Raw genomic sequence first — 26615 nt, 5'->3', positions numbered from 1 at the left:
TTTAAAGTATACACTTGGATTCATTTATTTAAAATTTTGATATAATAGACATATAACATTGAAGGCGATCCGGCCTAAGAACATGAATGTGCTTGCATACAGGACATTTCATGGAGCTGACTTGCGGCTGAGCTTGCTTGCAAACAGGATGTTCTGCCCAGTCCTCTTATGGCCCTTCCGGGGAGAACATTGCCTGCAAACAGGAGTGTTCTCAGATCCTGGAATTCAGCCTAGGGATGGGAAACAAACACAGCATTGTAAGCACGTGAGCGCGCTTGCGTAGAAGCATGTATGATGAGTCTCCGCCTTTGGCTAGTTGCCGGCTTTGTCTAGGGGGATATAAAAATAAACAGCCCGTGCCAGACAGGGCTTTTTTTCTTCCACTGTCGACACCGGTGTCCGTCTCCTTTTTGGGGCCCCAACTTTCTTCATTTCGTCAGCAACATCACATTATATTAGTTTCAGGTGTACAACATAATGATTCAATATTTGTATATATTGAGAACTGATCACACTAAGTCTAATAAATATCCATCGCCACATGTTACAAATGGATTCATTTTGAAATGTGTATACATCCATGAAACCATGACTACAGTCAAGATAATGAACAAATCCATCACTCCCAAAGCCTTTCTAATCCCTCCCACCTCCCAGCTTCCTCGCCCTCTGCCTCCAGACAACCACTGATCTGCTATCTGTGACCATAAATTAGTTTGCAATTTCTATAAATGTATATAAATGTAATCAAACAGTATGTTTTCTTTTTTGTCTTGTTTCTTCCACTCAGCATAATTACTTTGAGATTCATCCATGTTGTTTCATGTATCAGTTCAATCCAATAGATAGCTGAGTAGTATTCCATTATATGGATATATAATTTATTTGTCCTTTCTCCTGCCAGCAGACATTTGAGTTGTTCCAGTTTGGGGCTATTATGAATAAAGCTGCTATAAACATTTCTGTGAGAGTATCTGAATGGGTCTAAGTTTTTATTTCTCTTAGGTAAATACCTAGGTGTAAAATTGTTAGGAAGTAAGGTAGTTGTATGTTTGACTTTAGGATGAATTGACAAGCTGTTTTCCAGTTTTTAAAACTGTTTTATATTCCCACTATTAATTTATGACTGCTCCATTGACTCCACATCTTTATCATCCTTCTTATTATCAGACTTTTGAATTTTAGCCATTCCCTCTAAACCCATTTTTAACCTGAATGTCACAAATTTTGACATGTTCTATCTTCATTATTATTCAGGTCAACATATTTTAAGTTCCATTTGAAATTTCTTCTTTGACTCATGGGTTATATAAATATGTATTGCCTAATTTCCAAACATTTCCCAGATATTTGTTACTGATTTTAATAATTCCATTTTGGTCTAAGAATACACTCTGTGTGATTGGATATTTCTAATTTATGAGACTAGAGTTTTGTTGCCCAACATATGGTCTGACCTGGTGACTATTCCTCATGCACTTAAGAGAACAGGTGTTCTGTTGTTGTTGGGTGGAGTTTTCTATAATTGATAATTAAGTCTATTTGTTTGGTAGTGTTTTCTTCTTTGCTATTACTGATTTGCTATCTATTTACTGAGAGAAGTGTGTTGAAGCATCTTTACCATTTTATTTTTTTCCTATTACTTTTCACTTCTGTTTGTTTCCTATGTTTTGAAGCTATTATTATGTACATTCACACTTGTGAATGTGGGCTTGAGGAATTGGATACTTTTTCATTATGAAATGGCTTTCTGACTCTGGTAATATTCCTTGCTCTGTAGTCTCCTTTGTCTGGTATTATCACAGCCACTACAGCTTTCTTTGGATTAGTGTTTCCATGATATTCTCTGTCTATCCTTTTACTTTTGACCTATTTTTCTTTAAAATGTATATATTGTGTAAATGTGTATATATATTAAAATGTGTAGTATTGTCCTTTCTTTCTTAAACCCAGCCTGACAATCTCTAAATGTAATCATTAGACAATTTAAAATTGATGTAATTATCTATATCAGCAGTTCTAAAACTTTAACATGTATAAGAGTCACCTGGAGAGCTTGTTAAGCCATACTTTTCTGGACCCATCACCAGTATGTTCGGTGGAGCCCATGAATCTGCAATGCTATCAAGTTCATCGCTCGTTCTAATGCTGGTCCAATAACCACATATCTATGTATTTCTGTCTCTATGTACCACTGGTGCCTTTTTTCCTTTCTGCCTATCTGCTGCTTGTTTCCTTTTCCCACTTTCTTGCCTTGTCTTAAATTGAATTTTTTCTTTTGTATTTCCACTTTGACTTATCAGATATACCCCTTTGTTTTATTTTTTGAGATTATTCTATGGTTTCCAGTATTTACCCCAGTCCATCCTCAAATAGTCATACTGCCTAGCATATAATGTAAGAATGTTCAACAGTATATTTACCTTTCGCCTGCCTATCCTTTGGATTATTTTCATCATAAGCTCACTTCTGCCTATAATGTACATCATACAATGCATCATTATTATTTTTGCTTTATGCATTTAGTCCTTTTTTAAAGAAATTTTAAAAATTCATTCTCCACCACTTCCCCTCCAAAATTCTTACACCTGGCAGACACAAACTAAGGAGACCTCTCAGAGCTTCTTTTTATCTATTAATTTAAACCAAGGGGTAAGAGAATTTGATTGGAATACAGCCACACCCATTCGTTTATATATTGTCAATGGCTGCTTTCCAGCTACAACAGCAGAGCTGAGTAACTACAAAAATATTTATTCTCTGGCCCTTTAGGAAAAAACCTGCTGATCCTCAGTTAATGGCTCTAGAGGAATTCCTGAATGAATGTCACTCAGGGGGATGCACTGCGGTGGTGCTCGAGGCTCTCTGCCCTGGGCTTCTTCCCTCCCCCTTGGCTTTCACTCACCAAGTGGACACAAAGTAGAGAGCAGCTTTGGTCTTCCTAAATATACGTTAGTGACAAGGTAGCTGGCATATTTAGGGGATTGAGAATTCCTTAATAACCAGACACTGAATAGCCAGACAGCTGAGGAGGACAGTGCAATAAAACCACATATAACAATGAATAAAACCGCATATAACACTTGAGGCAGAATATAACATGCTTGGCCATGGCATATTAGTCTCTTGAAAAACTGCTCAGTTTTTCTTGTGAATATTTTACTCATAAGTTTTGTACAAATATTCAAAATTGGTATTAATATTGATTTCATACATTAATACTCAAAATTAAGAATTTAATAGTCTTAAATTTTTGTTATCGCCATTACATGTTCATTAAAAGTTAGAGGTGCAGGCCTGGTGGTTAAGCTCGCATGCTCCACTTTTGTGGCCCAGAATTCACAGGTTCAGACCCTGGGTATGGACGTATACACTGCTCATCACAACATGCTGTGGTGAGCATCCCACATACAAAATAGAGGAAGATTGGCACAGGTATTCGCTCAGCGACAAACTTCCTCAAGCAGAAAGAGGAAGATTGGCAACAGATGATAGCTCAGGGCCAATCTTCCTCACCAAAAAATAAAAAAAAATCTACGTTCAACTTGATTGCAAACCCATATGGCTCTGTTTTTTCATTTCATTTCCTTTCTTGCGATTTTAATATTAGTGTTAACTACTTTCCCAAATTCATCTGACAGACTAGTGTTTCCATTTCTACTTTGTTTGAAGCCAACAGATTACCTGGGTACCTGCCCCGGCCCAATTCCTTTGAGCACTTCTCATCCTGGTAGTACCGCTGGGTCCCACATAAAAGGATCATCTCTAAATGAGCCCCTCAGTGAAAATCAGGTATCATGTGTTCTTGGCCAATAGTATGCTGGAGCTCAGGGCCATTCTACAAGAGTATAAAATGCCGTGTGGCTGCTTAGCCGTGTTTCGATACTTACCAGCAAACTTAACAATAGTGCAGATTCTTTAATGTGTGAAGGTTTTAAAGCAGGGTGAGAAATATCCACTAATGGTTTTATTTGTTTAATGTACCATGCCTAAAGTTATAATTTATCAAATAATTGTGATTTCATTAAACTATCAACAGCCCTCTAGATTTGCACTGTCAGATACAATAGCCACTAGCTACTTGTGGCTATTTAAATTTAATTGATTAAAATTGAATAAAAGTAAAAATTGAATCCTTCACGGGTACTAGCCATAACCAAGTGTTCACTAGCCATGTGTATCGGACTTTACAGATAAAGAAGTTTTCTATCATCATAAAACTTTCTATCAGATAGGAATATTCTGAATACCTACATTTTACATAAATAAAGAGAATTTTATGGATTTAACTAATTAAATACTGCCACACATTTAATTATTTGTAAAATTAATTGAGTACTGTAAAGCATATGGTTAAAATCATAAATCTTTGTCAGATATTTGAAAGCATCTTAATTCTTGTCTAGTAGAAACAATATGCAAAAATATTGTTTAAAAATAGTAAGTTGGAAAAAAGTTGACTTCCATTTTGTTATTACCATTTTTATGTTTATACTTACTCATATTCTCATTTCTTACTGTATTTCCCCTGTGATTATGATAACTGGACGATTTTAGATAATTCCTGCAGTTTCCATGTTTTTGCCTGACACACACACACACACAAAGTGTAATCACAAAAAGTGAATGTTTTGGATCTAGCTTATCAACCAAATATTTCTCACTCAGGGCCTAGGTCTTGGTGACCTTGCGATGGAGGCCCCTAAATATCTTTCCTTTATTTCCTTCTTACAAACACGTGATTGAGATGGGTTAAGTTATAGTTTCAGACCCTTCCTCCCCTATGATGGAGTAACAAGGATAGCAGGCACTCTTTCACCTCAGACAACTTAAAAATATAAAAATATGTGTGAAATGACAGTGTTCAGACATTAGTCAACTGCTCAAGACTAAGATCCCTGACTGCATAAACAGTCAAGGTGAACCCTATTATTTCTCCAAACGTAATGAACCAATAGCCACAGTGGAAAAACTCCATAATATATGGAATATTAGGTAAAGTATGCAAAAGGAGACTGGCTTAATAGAGAGGAAAAATTAGACCTATGACATAAAAAAGCCCTTAACTTTTTAAAAGCTATTCTGGTCTTGCCTAACAAAGCTTAAAAATGCACCTTGAAAGGATCAAACACTTTCCAAGTTATACCACCTGCAAAGAAGCAGGAAAATGTGATACACAATCAGGAGAAAAATCAATATTCAAAACTGACTCAGCTATAGAATTAGTAGACAGGTTATTAAAATAGTTATACCTATGTTTCATATGGTGACAAAGGTAGAGCAAAATATGAGCATGTTAAGAGAGTCATGGGAGATTTTTAAAAACCCAAATTAAACATATGGAAATGAAAACTACAATGCCTGAAATGTAAACTACATTGGGGAAATTAACAACTGATTAGGTACTGCAGAGGAAAGATTGAGGTTGAAGGTATACTAAGCAAAAAGAAACAGAATGAAAAGACTGTAAACTTATCAGTGAGCTGTGAGACAACTTTAAGTGAACTAATATTGTCATTAAAGCTCCCAAAGAATGAAGAAAGAGGAGGGGACTGAAAAATTATTTGAATAATATGGTAAACAATTTTCCAAAATTGATGAAAATTATAGACCTAAAATTAAAACTCAGTGAACTGTAATCATAGGAATGTAGAAATATAAACCAAGGCTGATCATAACGCATGATTTTGAAACAGTGATGAAGTAAAGAGGAAGTCAGCAGAGAAAGGAGACTCATTATATAAAGAACAAAAACAAGAATAAAATCAGGTTTCTATTTGGAAACAAGAAGGTAGAAGGCAATTGAGCAAACTCCTTCTGCAGTGCTGAAAAGAAAAATATTTCCTTGAATTCTATGCAAAGTAAAATATTTTCATAAAAAAGTAAAAATTAGTGTATGTCCAATTTTCTGACATAAATGAAAGAATTGATTTAACAGCATACCTGCACTATAAAAATATTAAAGTCCCCCAGACAGACAGAAAATAAAATCAGATGAAAACTTAGATCTACACAAGACATGATAAAAATGTGTGTAAGTATATTTCTTTCTTATTTTTTAAATTAGTAAAAAGATAACTGATTGGGACCCTCAGAATGGTGTAATGAGGAGCTTGACAATTTTCCCCACAAAGCAACGATGAAACTGCATAACGTTATTAAAACAATTACTTTCACTCTGTGGAAATTGAGCAAACACATAAATGAATCAAGAAGCATTTATTCAAGCAAAACTACTGAACTCCAGGAAGGGACAATGGGAGTGTCCAGAGTTTTAGTCTAGGGATGCTCCCATCTCCCTCTGGCTTTGTTTTACCGGAGCTGAACAAGCTATGAAAACCAGCAGCTTTGAGCTCTGGGAGACTGACATGAGTTGGAATGGAGTCTGGAAAAACCCCATGCCTGGAGGTGTTGTGCAAAAGGAATGTGAACCTCAGTGCAAACAACTGGGGATGGATAGCCAACACAGACAGTCTGAGGGTGCAATATCATGAGACTAACCAGAGGTTAATCAAGACAATTCTGGAAATGAGAAAGCCAGAGAAGTTCTTAATAAAATTTGACATATTCGTGGTGGTCCGGAAGGTTGGTTTATGCATAAAGTTGTGAGAACCCTAGCCATCTGTTCATCTCTGGCTGAATACGAGGCCTTGAGTATGCAAAAAGGTGACAGGAGAAGGCCCTGCAGAAAGTAAAAAGCCAAGGATTTGTTTGTTTTATTTTATTGAGGTCATAATAATTTATATCATTGTGAAATGTCAGTTGTACATTATTGTTTGTCAGTCACTATATAAATGTGCCCCTTCACCCCTTGTCCCTACCCCCCAACACCCTTCGCCTCTGGTAACACTAAACTGTTCTCTTTGTGTGTTAGTTTATCTTCCACTTATGAGTGAAATCATATGGTGTTTGTCTTTTTCTGTCTGGTAAAAGCCAGGGATTTTAATGTGTTTCCCAACCAACACTCAGAGCCATTGCCAAGGGGTAGAAGGCGCACCTAATCAAGGGGCTTATGGACAACATCTGAGCATTCATTGGCTGACCACTAAGCTATGCTGACCCAGAAGTGACTCTGTGAAGCCAGGCTTAAAGGAAAAAAAGAATTTAAAAAATAACAATAAACTGGTCAGAGACATCAGCATCTCCACGTTGCAAAGGAGACAGATTCCAGAATTAGTCAAGTCAGTACACAAAAGCAACAATATCAGTTCCTGGGGGAGCAGTAGATCTAAATCCAGAGTTGGTGCAATGTATTATCTAACATGTCCAGTTGTCAACAATGAAAAATGGGAACTGCAAAGAAATGGGAAAGTGTGAACCATACATGGGGAAAAGTCAACAGAAACTGTTTCTGGGGGAGGTGAAGATATTGGACTGAGGAAAAAAATACTTAAAAGGAGCTATTATAAATATATTCAAAGATCTAAATGAAACCATATTTGATGAACTAAAATAATGTGTACAATGGCTCATCAAATAGAGAATCAATAAAGAGAGATTACTTTTTAAAAAGAAGATAATAGAAATTCAAGACATAAAGTGTTGAATATCTGAAATGAAAAGTTCCAAAGACAAGCTCAACAGCAAATTGAGTTGTCAGAAGGAAGATTTTGTGAACCTGCTGATAGGTCAACAGAGATTATCCAGTCTGAAGAAACAAAGATAAAAGGAATAAAAATTAACAGAATGTCACAACCTGCTGGGAAAACAATCAAGCATAGCAAGCATACACATGACAGAAGTTCCAGGAGTATAATAGTTACTTTGAAGGAGAGCAGAGAAAAGGAGAGAAGAGTTCTTTGAAGAAATAATGGCCCCACATTTCCCCAAATGAGGAAAAACCAATCTACAAATCCAAGAAGGTCAACAAACTTCAAGTAGGATAAACAAAGGAAATTCACATATAAACACATCATAGTCAAGCTACTGAATGCCAAAGACAAGTAGAAAATCTTGCAAGAAGCAAGAGAAAGAGGACTCATTATGTACAAGGGAACCACAAGCAACTGACAGCTGACTTCTCTTCAGAAACAATGCAGGCCAGATGACATTGAAAATGCATTTTTCTCTTTCTTTCAACTGATTGTAAAGATGATTGCACAAAACGATGAAAAAAACTGTAATGTTGGACCTATATAAATATGTAATATATGAAAAGTGCAGAAAGACAGGGAGGAATGGAGCTATATCGAAACAGTTTCTAAACCTTACTGGAAGTAAATATTAATCTGAAGAGTATTATGTTAAGATGTATATTGTCTTCCCTTGAGTAACTACTAAGAAAAGAATTCAGGCTATTAAGAGAACCAGTAAAATGTTTCTCTAGAAAAAAATATATTTGATATGAAAAAACAGTAAAAAAGGCACAAAAACACATAAGACATAGGAAACAGCAAAATGGGAGATAAAAAGTTAACAATATCGATAATTGAATTAAATTTGAAATGTATGAAGTACTCCAATTGAAAGCTGAGATGGTTGGGGCCAGCTCTGTGGCACAGTGGTTAAGTTCATGTGCTCTGCTTCGGTCACCCAAGGTTTGCAGGTTCTGATCTCAGGTGGGACCTATCAGCTCTCATCAGGCCACACTGCAGTGGCATCCCACTAAAGCAGAGCAAGATTGGCACAGATGTTAGCTCAGCAACAATCTTCTTGAAGCAAAAAGAGGAAGATTGGCAACGGATGTTAGCTCAGGGCCAATCGTCCTGGGGGGGGGAAGCAAAGATTGTCAGTCTCAAAACAAAACAATATACAACTGTATGCTGTTTACAAGAGACAAACTTTAAATTCAAATAGACAAATAGGTTCAAAGTAAAATCATAGGAAAGTACACCATGCAAATAGTAACAAAATAGCTGGAGTGGCTATATCAATATCAGGCAAAATACCGTTTGATGCAAAAAATGTCACTAGAGACAAAAAGGAATATTTTATAAGGAGGAAAAGGGAAACTTACATAAATATTTAACAATTATAAACATAAACATATTTGACAGCTGAGCAACAAAATATATGAAGCAAGTCTGGCAGAATTAAAGAAGATATAAACAAATTGTGAACAATAGCTGGGGTCTTTAATATGCCATTCTCAGTCTGGGTCCAATGAAGGAAGAGAAACCTCACAGTAATTTGAACAGGAAACTGTTAATATAAATGACTAACTATTAATACTTACATAAGGGGATTAGAATAATGAGAGATTAGCAAGTAAGTAAACAGTATGCTACAGAGTATAAGACTACAGATATAAGGAACACTAAACAGGGCTGAGATTGAGAGCCCATGGGAGATCCACCTGACAGGACTGAGATCCAGACCTTGTGGGAGAGGGCAAGGCCTTTACTTACTGAAAGGACTCTGCGAGTAAGCCATGGTAATGGATCTTCAAGAAGCCCACCCCCTAGTGTGCTGTGTAAAGCTGTCCGTGGGGCATCTCACCAGAGATACTTAAGTGCAAAACTGTGCAATGGAGGACACACATGGAAACTGCTGATTACTGAGAGCTGCTGGCACCAGGCACTGGGGAAGCTCTGAGTGACACAGGAGCCAAGGGGATACTCTGCCATAAAATAACCCAAGGATGGGGGCTGGCCCCGTGGCTGAGTGGTTAAGTTCGCGTGCTCCACTGCAGGCGGCCCAGTGTTTCATTAGTTCGAATCCTGGGCGCGGACATGGCACTGCTCGTCAGACCACGCTGAGGCAGCGTCCCACATGCCACAACTAGAAGAACCCACAACGAAGAATACACAACTATGTACCGGGGGGGCTTTGGGGAGAAAAAGGAAAAAATAAAATCTTTTAAAAAAGAAAAAAAAGAAAAGAACCCAAGGATGGGTGTGTGATTAAAGAGCACAGATGTATTTACAGAGCAGCCAGAATGAATGAAACTATAGCTGAGTCAATAATTTTTTAACTGTCACACAGCATTCCCAATAATGGAGAGAAAAACTAGATTAAAAAATGAATATGAACAATCTTATCTGCCAATTTGAATGACGTCACATGTGTAGAATAGAGGCAGAGACCATATGCTAGGCTATAAAATGACTCAATATATTTAAAAGAACTGAAATAATGTAAAGTTCTCCTATCACAACATAATTGAATTAAAAAGCAACAGAAAGAAATGTGAGAAAATCTCAAAGTTTGGAAATTAAACTACATGCTTCTAAACCGCCCATATGTCAAAGAAGAAATCACAATGGAAACTAAAAATAATTTGAATGAATGAAACAAAAACAATGTCTCACAACTGATAAGAAGTAAACGAGGATGCAGAGGAAAATTTATAGCTTTAACACCTATATTAGAAAAAATTATTTTAAATAAATACCTAATTGTTCACTTTAAGAAGGTAGAAAAGAGGAGCAAACAAAACCAAAAGCAAGCAGAAGGAAGGAAATGATCAAGAATAGAGCAGAGATGGAAGTCTATTAGAAATAATAAAAAATTACAGCAAAGATACAGGGTACAAAACAAACTTACAAAGATCAGTTGCATTTCTATACTCTAATAATGAACTAAGAGAATTCAAGAATACAATCCCATTTACAATTGCAACAAAAAGAATAAAATATCTAGCAGTAAATTTAATCAAGGAGGTAAAAGACCTATACAATGAAAACTATAAGACATTACTGGAAGAAATTGATGATGACATAAAGAAATGGAAAGATATTCCATGAACTTGGATTGGAAGGATAAACGTAGTTAAAATGTCCATACTACCTAAAGTGAGCTACAGATTCAATGCAATCACAATCAGAATCCCAATGACATTCTTCACGGAAATAGAACAAAGAATCCTCAAATTCATATGGGGGAACAAAAGAACCCAAATAGCTAAAGCAATTCTGAGAAAAAAAAACAAAGCTGGAGGCATCACAATCCCTGACTTCAAAATATACTACAAAGAAATAGTAATCAAAACAGCATGGTACTGGTAAGAAAACAGGCACACACATCAGTGGAACAGAAGAGAAAGCCCAGAAATAAAACCACGCATCTACAGACAGCTAATCTTTGACAAGGGGGCTAAGAACATACAATGTAGAAAGGAAAGACTCTTCAATAAATGACATTGGAAAAACTGGACAACCATATGCAAAAGAATGAAAGTAGACCATTATCTTTCACCATAAACAAAAATTAACTCAAAATGGATCAACTACTTGAAGGTAAGACATGAAACTATAAAACTGTTAGAAGAAAATATAGGCAGTAGACTCTTTGACATGGGTCTTACAAAGATCTTTTTGAATACCATGTCTCTTCAGGCAAGGGAAAAAAAAGAAATAACTGGGACTTCATCAGACTAAAGAGCTTCTGCAAGGAAAAGGGAACAAGGATCAAAATGAAAAGACAACCAGGGCTGGCCCGGTGGTGCAGTGGTTAAGTTCGCATGGTCCACTTTGGTGGCCCAGGTTTTGCTGGTTCGGATTCAAGGTGTGGATCTGGCACCACGTGGCAAGCCATGCTGTGGCAGGCATCCCACATATAAAGTAGAGGAAGATGGGCACCGATGTTAGCTCAGGGCAAGTCTTCCTCGGCAAAAAGAGTAGGATTGGCAGTAGTTAGCTCAGGGCTAGTCTTCCTCAAAAAAAAAAGAAGAAGAAAAGAAAATATACTAAGGCAGCAAGGCAGAAGAAAATAACTTGCAAAGGAACCCCATCAGGCTTTCAGTGGATTTCTCAGCAGAAACCTGACAGTCTAGGAGAGAGTGAAATGATCTATTCAAAATCCTGAATGACAAAACTTTCAGCGAAGAATACTCTATCCAATGAAAATCTCCTTCAGATATGACAGAGAAATAAAAACTTTCCCAGATAAACAAAAGCTAAGGGAGTTCATTGCCACAAGTGCCCCCCTACAAGAAATCCTCAAGAAGGCCCTCATATCTGAAAAAAGAAATAGGAAGGGTGCTACAAAGCCCTGAGCAAGGAGATGAATAGGCAGGCAATAATCAAGAAGTGGCAGATCTCTATAGATCAGGTTAGTAAACAATTCTAATGTCAAGGATAATATAAACAGAAAATACCAAAACAAAATGACCTCATCTTTTTATCCATAGACGCACAACACAGGTTGGAAAAAGATAGGACAAAATAACTTAGAAGGGAAATAGGAAAGGGATGGAATCAGTATAGTCTAAGGAAGTAGGAGGCTGTCAGAAAATGGACTATCTCAACTATGAGATTGTTTATATGAACTTAAGGGTAACCAATAACAAATAATCAGAACAGACATCTTTACAATAAACGAGGAGGAAAAGAAGAAAAACAACAGAGAAAACTACCTAATCAAATTGGTAGTCCAAAATGCACAGGAAGGAAACAAAGGAAATGCAGAAGAACCAGGAAATGTGTGAGAAGATGGGAGTGTTAAGCCCTATATATCAATAATCTCTCTAAATGTAAATGGATTGAATTCTCCAATCAAAAGATATAGAGTGGCAAGACGGATTAAAGAACAAATGCCAACAATATGCTGCCTCCAGGAAACATATCTCAGCTCTAGAGACAAACATAGGCTCAGAGTGAAGAGATAGAAGACAATACTTCAAGTTGATGGCAAACCAAAGAAAGCAGTTGATGCCATACTTACATCAGACAAAGTAGACTTCAAGATAAAACTGATAAAGAGAGACACAAAGGGGAAGTGTATAATAATAAAAGGGACTCACCACCAAGAAGACATAACACTTATAAACATGTCTGCACCCAACAAAGGAGCACCAAAGTACATAAAGCGACTATTAACAAAGCTAAAAGGAGATATTACCAACAACGCAATAATAGTAGGGGACCACAATACTCCACTTACATCAGTGGATGGATCATCCAGACAAAAAGCCAACAAACAGATACTGGACTTAAATGAAAAACTAGATGAGATGAACGTAGTAGACATATATAGAGTCCTCCATCCCAAAACAGCAGAATACACATTCTTCTCAAGAACACATAGAACATTCTCAGGGATAGAGCAAATATTGGGAAACAAGACAAACCTTAATAAATTTAGGTAGATTGAAATGATATCTACTATCGTTTCTGACCATAATGCCGTGAAACTAGAAATCAACTACAAGAAAAAAGCTGGGAGAGGAACCAAAAACGTGGAGACTAGACAACATGCTACTGAACAACCAAAGGGTCATCAAAAAAATAAAGGAAGAGATCAAACGATATTCGGAGGCAAACAAAAATGGGAACACCATGTTGACTCTTATGAGATGCAGTAAAAGCAGTCCTAAGAGGGAAATTTATAGCAATACAGCACCACATTAACAAACAAGAAAAAGCTCAAATAAACTATCTTAATCTACACCTAACAGAATTAGAAAAAGAAGAAGAAACAAAGCCCAAGCTCAGGAGAAGCAGGGAAATAATAAAAATTAAGTGCAGAAATAAATGAAATAGAAACAAAAAAGACTGTGAAAGGATCAATGAAACAAGGAGCTGGTTCTTTGAGAGGATGAACAAAATTGACAAACCCTTAGTGAGACTAAGAAAAAAAGAAAGAAGGCTCAAATAAATAAAATTAGAAGTGAAAGAGCAGAAATTTCAATGGATAGCACAGAAATACAAAAGATTATGAGAATACTATGAAAAACTATATGCTAACACACTGGACAATGTAGAAGAAATGGATAAATTCTTAGACTCTTACAACCTCCCAAAACTGAATCAAGAATAACCAGAGGATCTGAAGAGACCAATCACAAGTAAAGAGATTGAAACAGTAATCAAAAACCTTTCCAAAAATAAAAGTCCAGGACCAGATGGCTTCTCAGGAGAATCCTGCCAAACATTCAAAGACAATTTATTACCTATTCTTCTCAAACTATTCCAAAAAGTTGAGAAAGATGGAAATTCCCCTAACACATTCTATGAGGCCAACATCACCCTGATCCCACCACCAGACAAGAACAATACAAAGAAGGAAAATTACAGGTCAATATCACTGATGAACATAGATGCAAAAATCCTCAACAAAATATTGGCAAACTGAATACAGTAATACATTAAAAAGATCATACACCATGATTAAGTAGTATTCATACCAGGGACACAGAGATGTTTCAACATCCACAAATCAGTAAATGTGATATACCATATAAACACAAAAGGAGGAACAAAAACCACATGATCATCTCTATAGAAGCAGAGAAAGCATTTGACAAGATCCAGCATCCATTCATGATAAAAATTCTCAATCAAATGGGTATAGAAGGAAAATATCCCCACACAATAAAGGTCATCTATGACAAACCCACAGCCAACATCATACTCAGTGGGGGAAACTGAAAGCCATCCCACTGATAACAGGAAGAAGACAAGGATGCCCACTCTCTCCACTCTTATTCAACATAGTACCAGAGGTTTTGGCCAGAGCAATTAGGCAGGAAAAAGAAATAAAAAGAATCCAAATAGGCACTGAAGAAGTGAAACTTTCACTCTTTGCAGATGACATGATTTCTATATATAAAATGTATAGAAAACTCTAAAGAATCCATCGGAAAACTCTTAGAAATAATCAACAACTACAGCAAAGTTGTAGCATACAAAGTCAACGTACAAAAATCAGTGGCGTTTCTGTACTCTAATAACGAACTAATAGAGCAAGAACTCAAGAATACAACCCAATTTACAATTTCAACAAAAAGATTAAAATATCTAGGAATAAATTTAACCAAAGATGTGTAAAACCTATACAAGGAAAACTATAGGACATTACTGAAAGAAATCGATAATGACATAAAGAAATGGAAAGATAGTGCATGTACACAGATTGGAAAAATAAACATAGTTAAAATGGCCATACTACCTAAAGCAATCCACAGATTCAATGCAATCACAATCAGAATCCCAATGACAATCTTCACAGAAATAGAACAAAGAATCTTAAAATTCGTATGGGGCAACAAAAAACCCAGAATAGCCAAAGCAGTCCTGAGAAACAAGAAAACTGATGGCATCGAAATCCCTGATTTCAAAACATATTACAAAACTGTAGTAATCAGAACAGCATGGTACCAGTACAAAAACAGGCACACAGGTCAGTGAAACAGAACTGAAAGCCCTGAAATAAAACCACACATACATGGACAACTAATCCTCAATAAAGGAAGCAAGAGGGGCTGGCCTGGTGGTGCTGTGGTAAAGTTTGCACATTCCTCTTTGGTGGCACAGGGTTGGCCACTTTGGATCCTGGGTGTGCACATGGCACCACTTGGCAAGCCATGCTGTGGTAGGCATCCCACATATAAAGTAGAGGAGGATGGGCACAGACATTGGCTCAGGGCCAGCCTTCCTCAGCAAAAAGAGGAGAATTGGCAGCAGACGTTAGCTCAGGGCTAATTTTCCTCAAAAACAAATAAATAAATAAAAAATAAAGGAACCAAGAACATAGAATGGAGTAAGGAAAGCCTCTTCAATAAGTGGTGCTGAGGAAACTAAAGAGCCACATCTAAAATATGAAAGTAGACCATTATCTTTCTCCATAGACAAAAATAGACCCAAAATGGATCAAAGACTTGAATGTAAGACCAGAAACTATAAAACTTCTGGAAGAAAATATAGGCAGTACACTCTTTGTCATCAGCCTTAAAAGGATCTTTACAAACATAGTGTCCACTCAGTCAAGGGAAACAAAAGAAACAATAAACAAGCGGGACTTCCTCAGACTAAAGAGCTTCTGGAAGGCAAAAGAAACCAAGATCTAAATGAGAAAACAACTCAGGAACTGAGAGAAAATATTTGCAAATCATATATACGATAAGGGATTAATCTCTGCAATATATAAAGAGCTCACACAGCTGAACTATGAAAGAATAAATGACCCAATCAATAAGTGGGCAGAGGATATGAACAGGCATTTTTCCAAAGAAGATATACAGATGATCAATAGGCAAATGAAAAGGTGCTAAACATCATTAATCATCAGGGAGATACAAATCAATGCTACAGTTGGATATCATCTTATGCCTGTTAGAACAGTTACAATCACCAAGACAAAAAAAATAACAAATGTTGGAAAGGTTGTGGAGAAAAGGGAACCCTCATCTACTGATGGTGGGAACGCAAACTTGTGCAGCCACTTTGGAAAACAGTATGGAGATTTCTCAAAAAGTTAAAAATAGAATTACCATATGACCAGGCTATCACCAGCTCACTACTGGGTATTTATCCAAAGATCTTGAAATCAACAATAAGAGACGTATGCACCTCTATGTTCATTGCAGCATTATTCACAATAGCCAAGATGTGGAAGCAACCCAAGTGCCCAATGACTGATGATTGGATAAAGATGATGTGGTATATATATACAATGGAATACTACTACACCAGAAAAAGCACATAATCGTCCCATTCACAACCACATTGGTGGAACTTGAGGGCATCATGTTGAGAGAAATAAGCCACACAGAGAGAGAAAAGAACATATGATTTCACTCATATGTGGAATATAAACAAACTTATGGACAAATAGAACAATTTAGTGGTTACTGTGGCAGCAGGAGAAGTGGGTACAAGGGGTGCACATCGATATGGTGTTTGATAAACACTGATGTACAACTGAAATTTCACAATGTTATAAACTAGTTAGACCACAATAATTTTTTTAAACTGGTTTTTTGGAAAGTTCAAAAAAGTTGAGACAACATGAGTGACATCAGCCTCATGGTGGAATTTTCCCCCTTGTCACACCCCTCTAAGTTACAGCCAAATGGACATGCACTGACCAACATAGGATTTCCTATACAGCAGTAGAGGATGCCTAAGAGATCCATGCATCTATACATCTGAAGGTGGGTGGACTCAACCCCCAGTAAGCAGTGGAACTAGGGGAGAAGCCCCCACCACCCTCCCTGAGTGGCAGCAGTCCAGGTTGTGGATCCTCACACAGTGGCTTGCACAAGTGGTGAGGACAGCCCAGCTCACCTGACTGCCAGTGGAGCAGGGATGGTGGCAGCCTGGCCTGTGTGACTGCTGGCACAGTGGAGGTGGCCTGGCCCACACAAGTGTGAGCAAACTGGGTGGGGGCAGAAGAAATAGCCCTTTGCCCCAGCACTGGCAGGTGGAACCTGTGACCAGAGGCTTCAGGAAACACAGCAGATCTGGTGACCTAGCCCCCACTGGTGGCACCCCCCAACACCAGCTCAGCAGCAGCAGGAGATACATATAGTTCTCCAGGTCCCTGGCAGGGATAGTGACACCTGTGAACCCAGCACCCCTGGCAGCAGTGCAACCAGCACCTTCAGACAACCCAGGACAAGCATCACCGGTCATGATGGGGCAGCAGCACCCACGCCTATGGGAGCCAACAGAAAGCCAGTGGGGTCTCAGATAGACCAGCCTCACTATACCTGGAAGACCTAGAAAAGGAACAAACAAAGCCCAACGTCAGGAGAAGGAAGGAAATAATGAAATCAGAGCAGAAATAAATGAAACAGGAAGTAGAAAAACAACAGAAAGGATCAATGAAACTAAGAAGCGGTTCTCTGAGAAGATAAACAAAACTGACACTATCTCAGCCAGATTCAGAAAAAAAGAGAGAAGACTCGAATAAATACAATCAGAAATTACAGAGCAGTAACTACAATGGACACTGCAGAAACACATTGGATTACAGAAGAATACTATGAAACACTATATGTCAACAGACTGAATAACCTGGAAGAAATGGATAAATTCTTAGAACCATATGACCTCCGAAAACTGAATCACGAAGAAATAAAGAATATGAATACACCAATCACAAGCAGAGATTGAAACTGTTATCAAAAGCCTCCCAAAGAAAAAGTCCAGGACCATACAGCTTCTCTGGTGAATTCTACCAAACATTCAAAGAAGATTTAATTCCTGTGCTTCTCAAACTATTCTGAAAAATTGGGAGGATGGGACACTTCTGAATTCATTTTCTGAGGCAAACATTATCCTGATATGAAAACTAGACAAGGATGACACAAAAAAGGAAAATTACAGGCCAATATCAGTGATGAACATAGACGCAAAAGTACTCAACAAAATATTAGGAAATTGAATACAACAATACATTAATTGGATCATAGACCACGATCAGGTGGGATTTACTGTAGGGGTGCTGAAATGGCTCAACATTAGCATATCCATCAATGTGATGTACCACATTAACAAAATGAAGAATGAAAATCACATGATCATCTCAATAGATGGAGAGAAAACATCTGAGAATTTCCAACATCCATTTATGATAAAAACTCTCAATAAAATGGGTATAGAGGGAAAGTACCTCTACATTACAAAGGCCATATATGACCAACCCACCGCCAACATCACACACAATGGTCAAAAAGTGAAAGCCATTCCTCTGAGAACAGGAACAAGACAAGGGTGCCCACTCTTGCCACTCTTCTTCAACATAGTACTGGGAATTTTAGCCAAACAAGTAAGGCAAGAAAAAGAAATAATAGGTATCCAAAAAGGAAAGGAAGAATTTAAACTGTCACTATTTGTGGTTGACATGATTCTATATACAGAAAACTGTAAAGAATCCAACAAAAAACTATTAGAAATAATCAACGAATACAGTAAAGCTGCAGAGTACAAAATCAACATTCAAAAATCATTTGCATTTCACTCCATAACGGGGGCCTGCAGTTTGCCAGTTGGGATCCTGGGCATGGACCTACACACCGCTCATCAGGCCATGCTGTGGTGGCATCCCAAATAGAAGAACTAGAACGATTTACAACTAGGATATACAACTATGTACTGGGGCTTTGGGGAGAAAATAAAAGAGGAAGATTGGCAAAATACGTTATCTCAAGGCCAGTCTTCCTCACACACACAAAATCAGTTGCATTCCTATACACTAGTAATGGACCAGCAGAAAGAGAAGTCAAGACTATAATCCCATTTACAACTGCAACAAAAAAGAATAAAATACTTGGAATAAATTTAACCAAGGAGGTGAATGCCATATACTCCAAAAACTATGACATTAATGAAATAACTCCAAGAAGACAAAGAAATGGAAAGATATTCCATTCCCATGTATTGGAAGAATAAACACAGTTAACATGTCCATATTACCTAAATCAATCTACAGATTGATCTACAGATCAACCTACAGACTTAATGCAAACCCGAATGGAATACCAATGACATTCTTCATGAAAAGAGAAAAAAGAATCTTAAAATTTATATGGAAAAACAAATGACACTGAATAGCCAAAGCAATTCTGAGGGGGAAAAAAAAACAATACTTGGATGTATCATGCTCCCTGAACTTAAAATATACTACAAAGCTGTAGTAGTCAAAACAGCATGGTACTGGCATAAAAAACCCGGATATACAGATCAATGGAACAGAATTGAAAGCCCAGAAGTAAAACCACACATCAAGGGACAGCTAATCTTCAACAAAGAAGCCAAGAACACACAATGAAGACAGGAAAGTCTCTTCAATTAATAGTGTTGGGAAAATTGGACAGCCACATGCAAAAGAATGAATGTAGACCACTGTCTCACATGATACACAAAAATTAACTCTAAATTGATTAAAGACTTGAATGTAAGACCTGAAACCATAAAACTCTTAGAAGAACATATAGGCAGTACAGATTTGACGTAGGTCTTAGTAGTATCTTTCTGAATACCATGTCTCCACAGGCAAGGGAGTCAAAAGACAAAATAAAGAAATGGGACTACATCAGACTAAAGAGCTTCTGCAAGGCAAAGGACACCATCAGCAAAACGAAAAGACAAGCTACCAATGGGAAGAAAACATTTGCAAATCATACATCTGACAAGGCGTTACTTTCCAAAATATATAAAGAGCTCATACAACTCATTAACAAGAAAATAGAATAATCCAATAAAAAAATGGACAGAGGATACGAACAGACATTTTTCAAAGACGATATCCAGATGGCCAACAGGCACACGAAAACATGTTTGACATCACTAATCATCAGGGAAATGCAAATCAAAACGACAATGAGATATCACCTCACACCAGTCAAATGGCTATAATTACCAAGACAAAAAATAACAAATGTTGGAGAGGATGTGGAGTAAAGGGAATGCTCAAAACTGGTGGTGGGAATGCAAACCGGTGCGACCACTATGGAAAACAGTATGCAAATTTCTCAAAAACTTAAAAACGGAAATACTGTATGATCCAGCCATTCTGCTACTGGGTATTTATCAAAAGAACATGAAATCACTAATTCAAAAAGATATATGCACCCGTATGCTCACCACAGCATTATTCACAATAGGCAAGATGTGGAAGCAACCTAGGTGCCCATCAAGAGACAAATGGATAAGAAGGTGTTGTATATATCTACAATGGAATAATATTCACCCATAAAAACAGACAAACTCATCCCATGTGAGACAAGATGGATGGATCTTGAGCAAAACAAGTCAGACGGAGAAAGAAATACTGTATGATTTCACTCCTATGTGGAATATAAGCAAACACATAGATGAGAATATATTAGTGGTTACCAGAGAAAAAGGGGTGAGGGAGGATGAAATGGTAAAGCCACATATGTATGGTGACGGATAAAAACTGAATTATTGGTGATGAACACAATGCAGTCTAAAGAGAAACTGAAATATAATGATAGACACCTGAAATGTATACAAGGTTGAACGCCAATAGGACCCAATAAAATAATTATATATATATAAATACATATATATACATATATATATTTAAATACAGACAGTGACCACTAAAAATAGGCACATATAGAAAAAGCAAGTTAAAATGGAATTTTAAATAAATATTATTAACCCCAAAGAAGAAAAAAAGAGAAAGGGGAACAAAAGCCAACTGGAAAAAAAGAAAACATATAGTAAAATGGATGACCTAAATCTAACTGTCAATAATTACATTAAATGTAAAAGGATAAAATTCTCCAATTGAAACTTAGAGTTTGTCATAACAGATAGAAAAACAGCATTTAAAAAGAAACAAAAGAATATCTTAAATACTCAAATTCTTTGTTAAATTCTATCATATGTAGTTTCATTATTTTGACAAATATTTTGAATGGCTGCATAGCACTCTAACTTATGGTATAATAGAATTAATCATGGTTAGATGATTATGATTTTATACATTAAGTTGGACAACATATCAAAGGTCTTTTCTGCTCTTGCTCTCTGTTAATTTAAGACATGATTTTACTCTCTCTTATGGCCACTAGCAATCCCTGACTTAGTACTTCTGTGGTTCATGAGTTAGAGGATAGTAATGTAGGATGATCCAGAATTATATCAAAGTCATTAAAATTCATCGCATCCTAGTCAGCAATAAAATAGTCATATTTATCATTCAGGAATCCCTTACCAAGGACCATGATCCATATATTTTCAAGTCTTAAATCATATTGCTATTCACTTCCAAAAACCTCACAGAGCATTGGATCTCAGCCTCCAGAGACCGTTCATTGATGGGCTTTATCATGTGTATCTAGAAAACTCACATCTGTGAGAATGTCAGAGTCTTTCCCTGCTTGGCCAAATGGGATCTCCATCTCTCATGCAACTACAGTCCTGACAGAGGAAGCTCAAATCATTTCTTGACAGGACTTAATTTCTTCATTCCTCCATTATAGCTCTTAATATTACTAAGTTGAACACATAGGAGAGAATAATCTGGTCAGTGAATATATAAACAGTGGCTAGAAGAGACTGGGCCACATAAGGAGGACTAGGTTATTTGGAACCATTGTTCAGTTCACTGGAATGGGAGGAACTGGGAAGCACATAATCAAATGGGGTTCTTTTGGGTAGGATGCTTCAGAACAATTAATGAAAACATTTACGTCTCACTATTTCAACGAGAAGGAAACACTAACTTACACACACCATGGTTTTGCACCTGCCAAAACAGATCAGTCCTCCTTGGGATTCCTCTACTGGGAAAGAACAAAGAGAATCTAGAGCTGGGAAAGGAAAAAGAGACCCTGAGAGCAAGCATAATTTAGAGTTACCATGAGAGGAAGTAACATTTGGCTCCTCCATTCCATTTTGCATAATACCTCTAACTGTACAAACATAACAATATGAAAAAATTAGAAGGACTGTAGATAAACCCAAACTCTTCCCCTAATGCCCAGGAAACCCAAACACTTCAGCAGACAGTTTTCTGGCCTGTCCTCCACTTTGGGGAAGCTGCTCTGCACCTGAGACTAGGCTGCTCAGCCCTGCCCTGAACAGGTCCTCCTCCCTCCATTCACACCTTCCAGGACTGAAAAGGAGCCACGCCATCCAGCCACACCTTACCTCATGGCCTTGGGGTCAGGTGAGGTTGAAGAGGTTAGAAAAGACATAGAACTGGTCAGGAAATATTCAGTATCCCAATTCCAGAAAAACTGACTATGGTTAAACACATTACGACATATCCATGTAATAAACGTGAAGTCAGGAAAAATATTGTGAACATGGAAAGCATTCCAGAAACACTGTCAGTAGAAAAATCAGGTTATAAAACTATAGGTACAATATGATACCATTTGAAGAACATATGTGTATCTCAATATCAAACGACTGAAAAATCATCAGACTTCAATAGACAGAAAAAATCTAGAACATTTTACATTTACATGTTGACAGTGCTTATCTTTTGCCCCCGATGGGGGATTTTGTTTGTTTAAGTATATCTTAACTTGCTGATTGAATGTTCATTTCTTAAAATATCTATGCATGTGAAGATTTGTTGTGTGTTAAGTGGAAGCTGTTTTCCAAAATGTGGAAAGTTCATTCTTCTAAACAGAGTTTAGTTGGTCTTGGGGAAATGTACTAAATTTGGGTTGTTTTATTAAATGGTTTTTGATTCCTTCAGTTCCCAGTGACACAATCTCCTCTCAGGTTTCTAGGCATGCTCATTGTTGGATGACTGTCTAGACAGATGGCTGAAGTCCCTGAGTATAGCTAATATGTATTGTTGCTGGTCTCAGGGTTACATCCTTCTGCAAGTTTTCTGTACGGAACCCTTTCCCACCCTGTTAGTCACGTCCTCCAGAAAGCTGCTCAATTATCTTATCCCATGTCTCACTCAGTAACCACCATCATCAGAATAAAAAATGTAATGTAGGAGTTACCGTGTGACCCAGCACTTCTGCCCTTAGATATATACCGAAGAGAATGGAAATATGCATTCACACAAAAACTGGTACACAAATGTTCACATTTGTCACAGCCAAAAAGTGGAAGCAACCCAAATGTCCATCAACAGATGGATGAAGAAAATGCCATTTATGGATATAAGGGAATATTACGCAGCCAGAAAAATAAGGCTATTTTGATACCGACTCCTCGTGGATGACCTTGAGGACACTGTGCTTAGTAAAATGAGCCTGTCATGAAAGTATAAATTTTGCACGATTGCTCTACTATGAGGGTCCTAGAGAAGTCAAATTCATAGACACAGAAAGGAGAATGGTGGCTGCCAGGGCTGGGAGCAGAGGGGAATGGGGAGTTAGTGTTTAATGGGACAGAGTTTCAGTCGAAGATGAAAAAGTCCTGGAAGTGGACGGTGCTGATGGTCACACAACAATGTGAATGTACTTACTGTCACAGAACTGTACACTGAAAAGTGGTTAAAATGGCAAATGTAATGCCATGTATACTTTACAAAATAAAGTAAAAGAATAATATGCTTATCTACCACATGGACGAACTTTGAAAACCTCATGCTAAGTGAAAGGAGCTAGACTTAAAAGGACACATACTGCATGATTCCATGTAGACTGAATTTCAAGACTCAGCAAATCCATGGAGACAGAAGACGGGTTAGTGGTTTCCAGAGTATGGGAGGATGATGGAATAGGAAGTGACAGCTAACAAGGCCAGGGTTTCTTACTAAGGTGATCAAATATTTTGGAATTAGATAGTGGTACTGATTTGTACAACCTTGTGAATATACTAAAAAGTTTTCTTTTGAGTACATTTTTACAAGGTGAATTTGGGGCTGGCCCAGTGGCGTAGTGGTCAAGTTCAGCACATTTTGCTTTGGTGGCCCAGGTTCACAGGTTTGGGTCCCAGGCATGGACCTACACCACTCATCAAGCCATGCTGTGGTGGCACCCCACATACACAATAGAGGAAGATGGGCACAGATGTTAGCTCGGGGCCACTCTTCCTCAAGCAAAAAGAGGAAGATTGGCCACAGGTGTTAGCACAGGGCCAAACTATCTCACCAAAAAAAAAAGGGGGGGAATTTTATGATCATGTATATATCTCAACTGAAAAAGTAAGGTAAAAATTTACAACATAAATTCCTTACCATCACGGTGCTCTCATAGGTGATCAGAGTTTAATCACAACCCGACAGTGGTGGCTGCAGTCAGAATGACATCACTGCCTTATAAAACACCAAGTTACATTATCTGAATCTCCCTAGTGGCCTTCGATGCATCTATTCCTATTCAGGGTTTACTTTACCTACCAGAAGGAACATAAGAGTATCAACAGTGCCATTTGAGTCTTTTTATCACCCCGAATACTAAGATGGCATGGTCTGGCATATGATAAGCATTTACTAAAAATCTGATTATTTTACCCCAAATTCTAGTTCTAGACATTTCTTAAGAAAATATTGAGATAAAGAAATGCATGTACGAGTATCTTCAACACAGAGTTTTTGACAGCCAAAAACTAGAAACACAAAAATCTAAGAGGGAACAGATTAATTAATTTGGTTCTGCTATATGATGGCAGGTACAGGATTATTAATCAGGATGATACTGGTCCAAGTGTAAAATACGCACTCATAACTGGGGAATGGTATCCAGTTGAAACTTAAGACATAGATTCTGTTCTCAGATTTTCTAAACGTAACTGCTCTTAGAGTTCATGACATTTTAGTGTCTTGGGTTTTTCATCAGTAAAGGCAAGAATACGAAGATCACTTACTAAGCATGAATATGTTGGAGAAATATAATCTACATTAAAACTTAGTAATATGTTGTAATCCCATATAAATATGTTAGCTATTTTTATTGAAGAACATTGCATGTCCCCTAATTGGGTATTATAAAAGAAACGATTCTCCTTCCTAGAGTAAAATTGTGCTTATCAGCCCTGCTCTGATAATGCTCACAAAAATAATGGGCAAAATTAGATCTTTTGCTTGAGAATGCATTTTTAATTCATACATGAAGAGTTTCTAGAAAAGAGGAGGAGGAAATTTCCCTCCCGCCGAAATGCAGCAGAAACAAAGAGACATTTGTGAATCACAACCTGCGCAAAGAAGCTGATGTGATCAAGCATCTCATAAAGTGAGAACATCAGTAAGACTCTCAGTGCCCTGAAGCAGCAACAAAAGGCATGTTGGTAAATAAAACGATTCCTTATTTTCTTGTATTTCAATCAGTATTTGGAAATCTTTTTGGGAAGACAACTAAAAATCAGATATTATTGCAAAGTTTTGTTAAATTTTTCTTATACCAATAATTTAAAATCAGTAAATTTATGAAAGAAAGAAACAACTATCCTCAATGTTGATTTTTGCATGAAAACAATTCTTTCCCCTCCCCAAGGTTCTTCTTTTGGGGATGGCAGGATTGAGGAGGAAGTCAGGAGGCACCAGGCTGTTCTTGGGGCACAGAATGACTTCCTTACATGTAGGACACTCTCCAGGTCCACACCCGCCCTGCTCATACACATAAACAGATGGAAAAAAGGACAGAGCCTGGACTATGGGAATAGGTTTACAGCACGTTCCTGGGGTCCGAGCTCTGGGAACCCCGAGGCTCTGAGACAGTAGCTGCCCCTCAGAGCTCCCAAGTAGAGAACTCCCCAGGCTTTCCCAAACTAACCTCGGTGCCCCCTGGCTGGAAATCTCCCTTTAGGGCTCAATATCCTACTTCCCTCTTGCAGCCAAGTAGCTGTGAGGCGAGAAGAGGAGGAAGCGCCAGGGAGCCCAGAGCCACCAGACAGTGACGCCACAGAGCCACAGCCATCACACCCGCACAGGTGAAGGACATGCGACCAAATCCCCGTCACCCCAGCACAGCCACGCACCTGTCACAGCCTCGCAGCCACACTCACGGCACGGAGGCGCATCCCACCGCTCACTCGCATCTCACACACACACCCCGCCACACGCTGCCCGTCTGTCCCCACAGACACACACCGTCCTCTGCCGTTCAGGCCCGAGAGTCCCGTGAGGACTGGCGTCCCTACTACCGGCCTCCACGCTGTGAGCGCTTCCGCCGCCACCCCTCCTGGTTCACGTCGGTCTCCGAAGTGACTCGCTTCACAGGATTCCCGCATCCTGTGCTAACACATCCACAAATGAGCTCAACTCACCCTGCAGAGGGAGAACCGCGCGAACACGGAATGGAAGCCGAAGATCTGGAGTGACCGCTGCCCTCTGGGAAGTGTCGCTCCAACCTGAACATCTCCGGGCGCGGCGGCTGGTCAGAAAGGCCGCCCAAGCGCGGAAGTCCCGGAAGAACGGCACCGCGAGAACCGCCCGGAGCCCGGCCCGAGCGCAGGTCTCTCCGCCAGGAGCGCGACGCGAGGGCGCGTGCGCGGGCACGGAGTCTGCGCGGAGGCCGCTGGTGCGCGTGCGCGGTCCAGAGGCGCCGCTGCGCCCAGGAGGCC

At 38.3% G+C, this 26615-nt stretch overlaps 2 long non-coding RNA genes across 2 annotated transcripts; both read right to left on the bottom strand.

The window, feature by feature from the left end:
* On the bottom strand, nucleotides 1-26615 carry LOC111772042 (uncharacterized). The gene is made up of 2 exons (XR_011429427.1): nucleotides 26319-26615; nucleotides 1-230 (listed from the first exon to the last, which is right to left on the bottom strand). It is a non-coding gene; the product is annotated as an uncharacterized lncRNA (long non-coding RNA).
* Nucleotides 1556-26287, bottom strand: LOC138919313 (uncharacterized). The gene is made up of 3 exons (XR_011429428.1): nucleotides 25826-26287; nucleotides 21873-24449; nucleotides 1556-4585 (listed from the first exon to the last, which is right to left on the bottom strand). It is a non-coding gene; the product is annotated as an uncharacterized lncRNA (long non-coding RNA).

The sequence above is a fragment of the Equus caballus genome, chromosome 20 (genome assembly GCF_041296265.1).
Source record: "Equus caballus isolate H_3958 breed thoroughbred chromosome 20, TB-T2T, whole genome shotgun sequence".
Classification (NCBI taxonomy): domain Eukaryota; kingdom Metazoa; phylum Chordata; class Mammalia; order Perissodactyla; family Equidae; genus Equus; species Equus caballus.
This window is presented reverse-complemented; position numbering and strand designations above follow the sequence as displayed.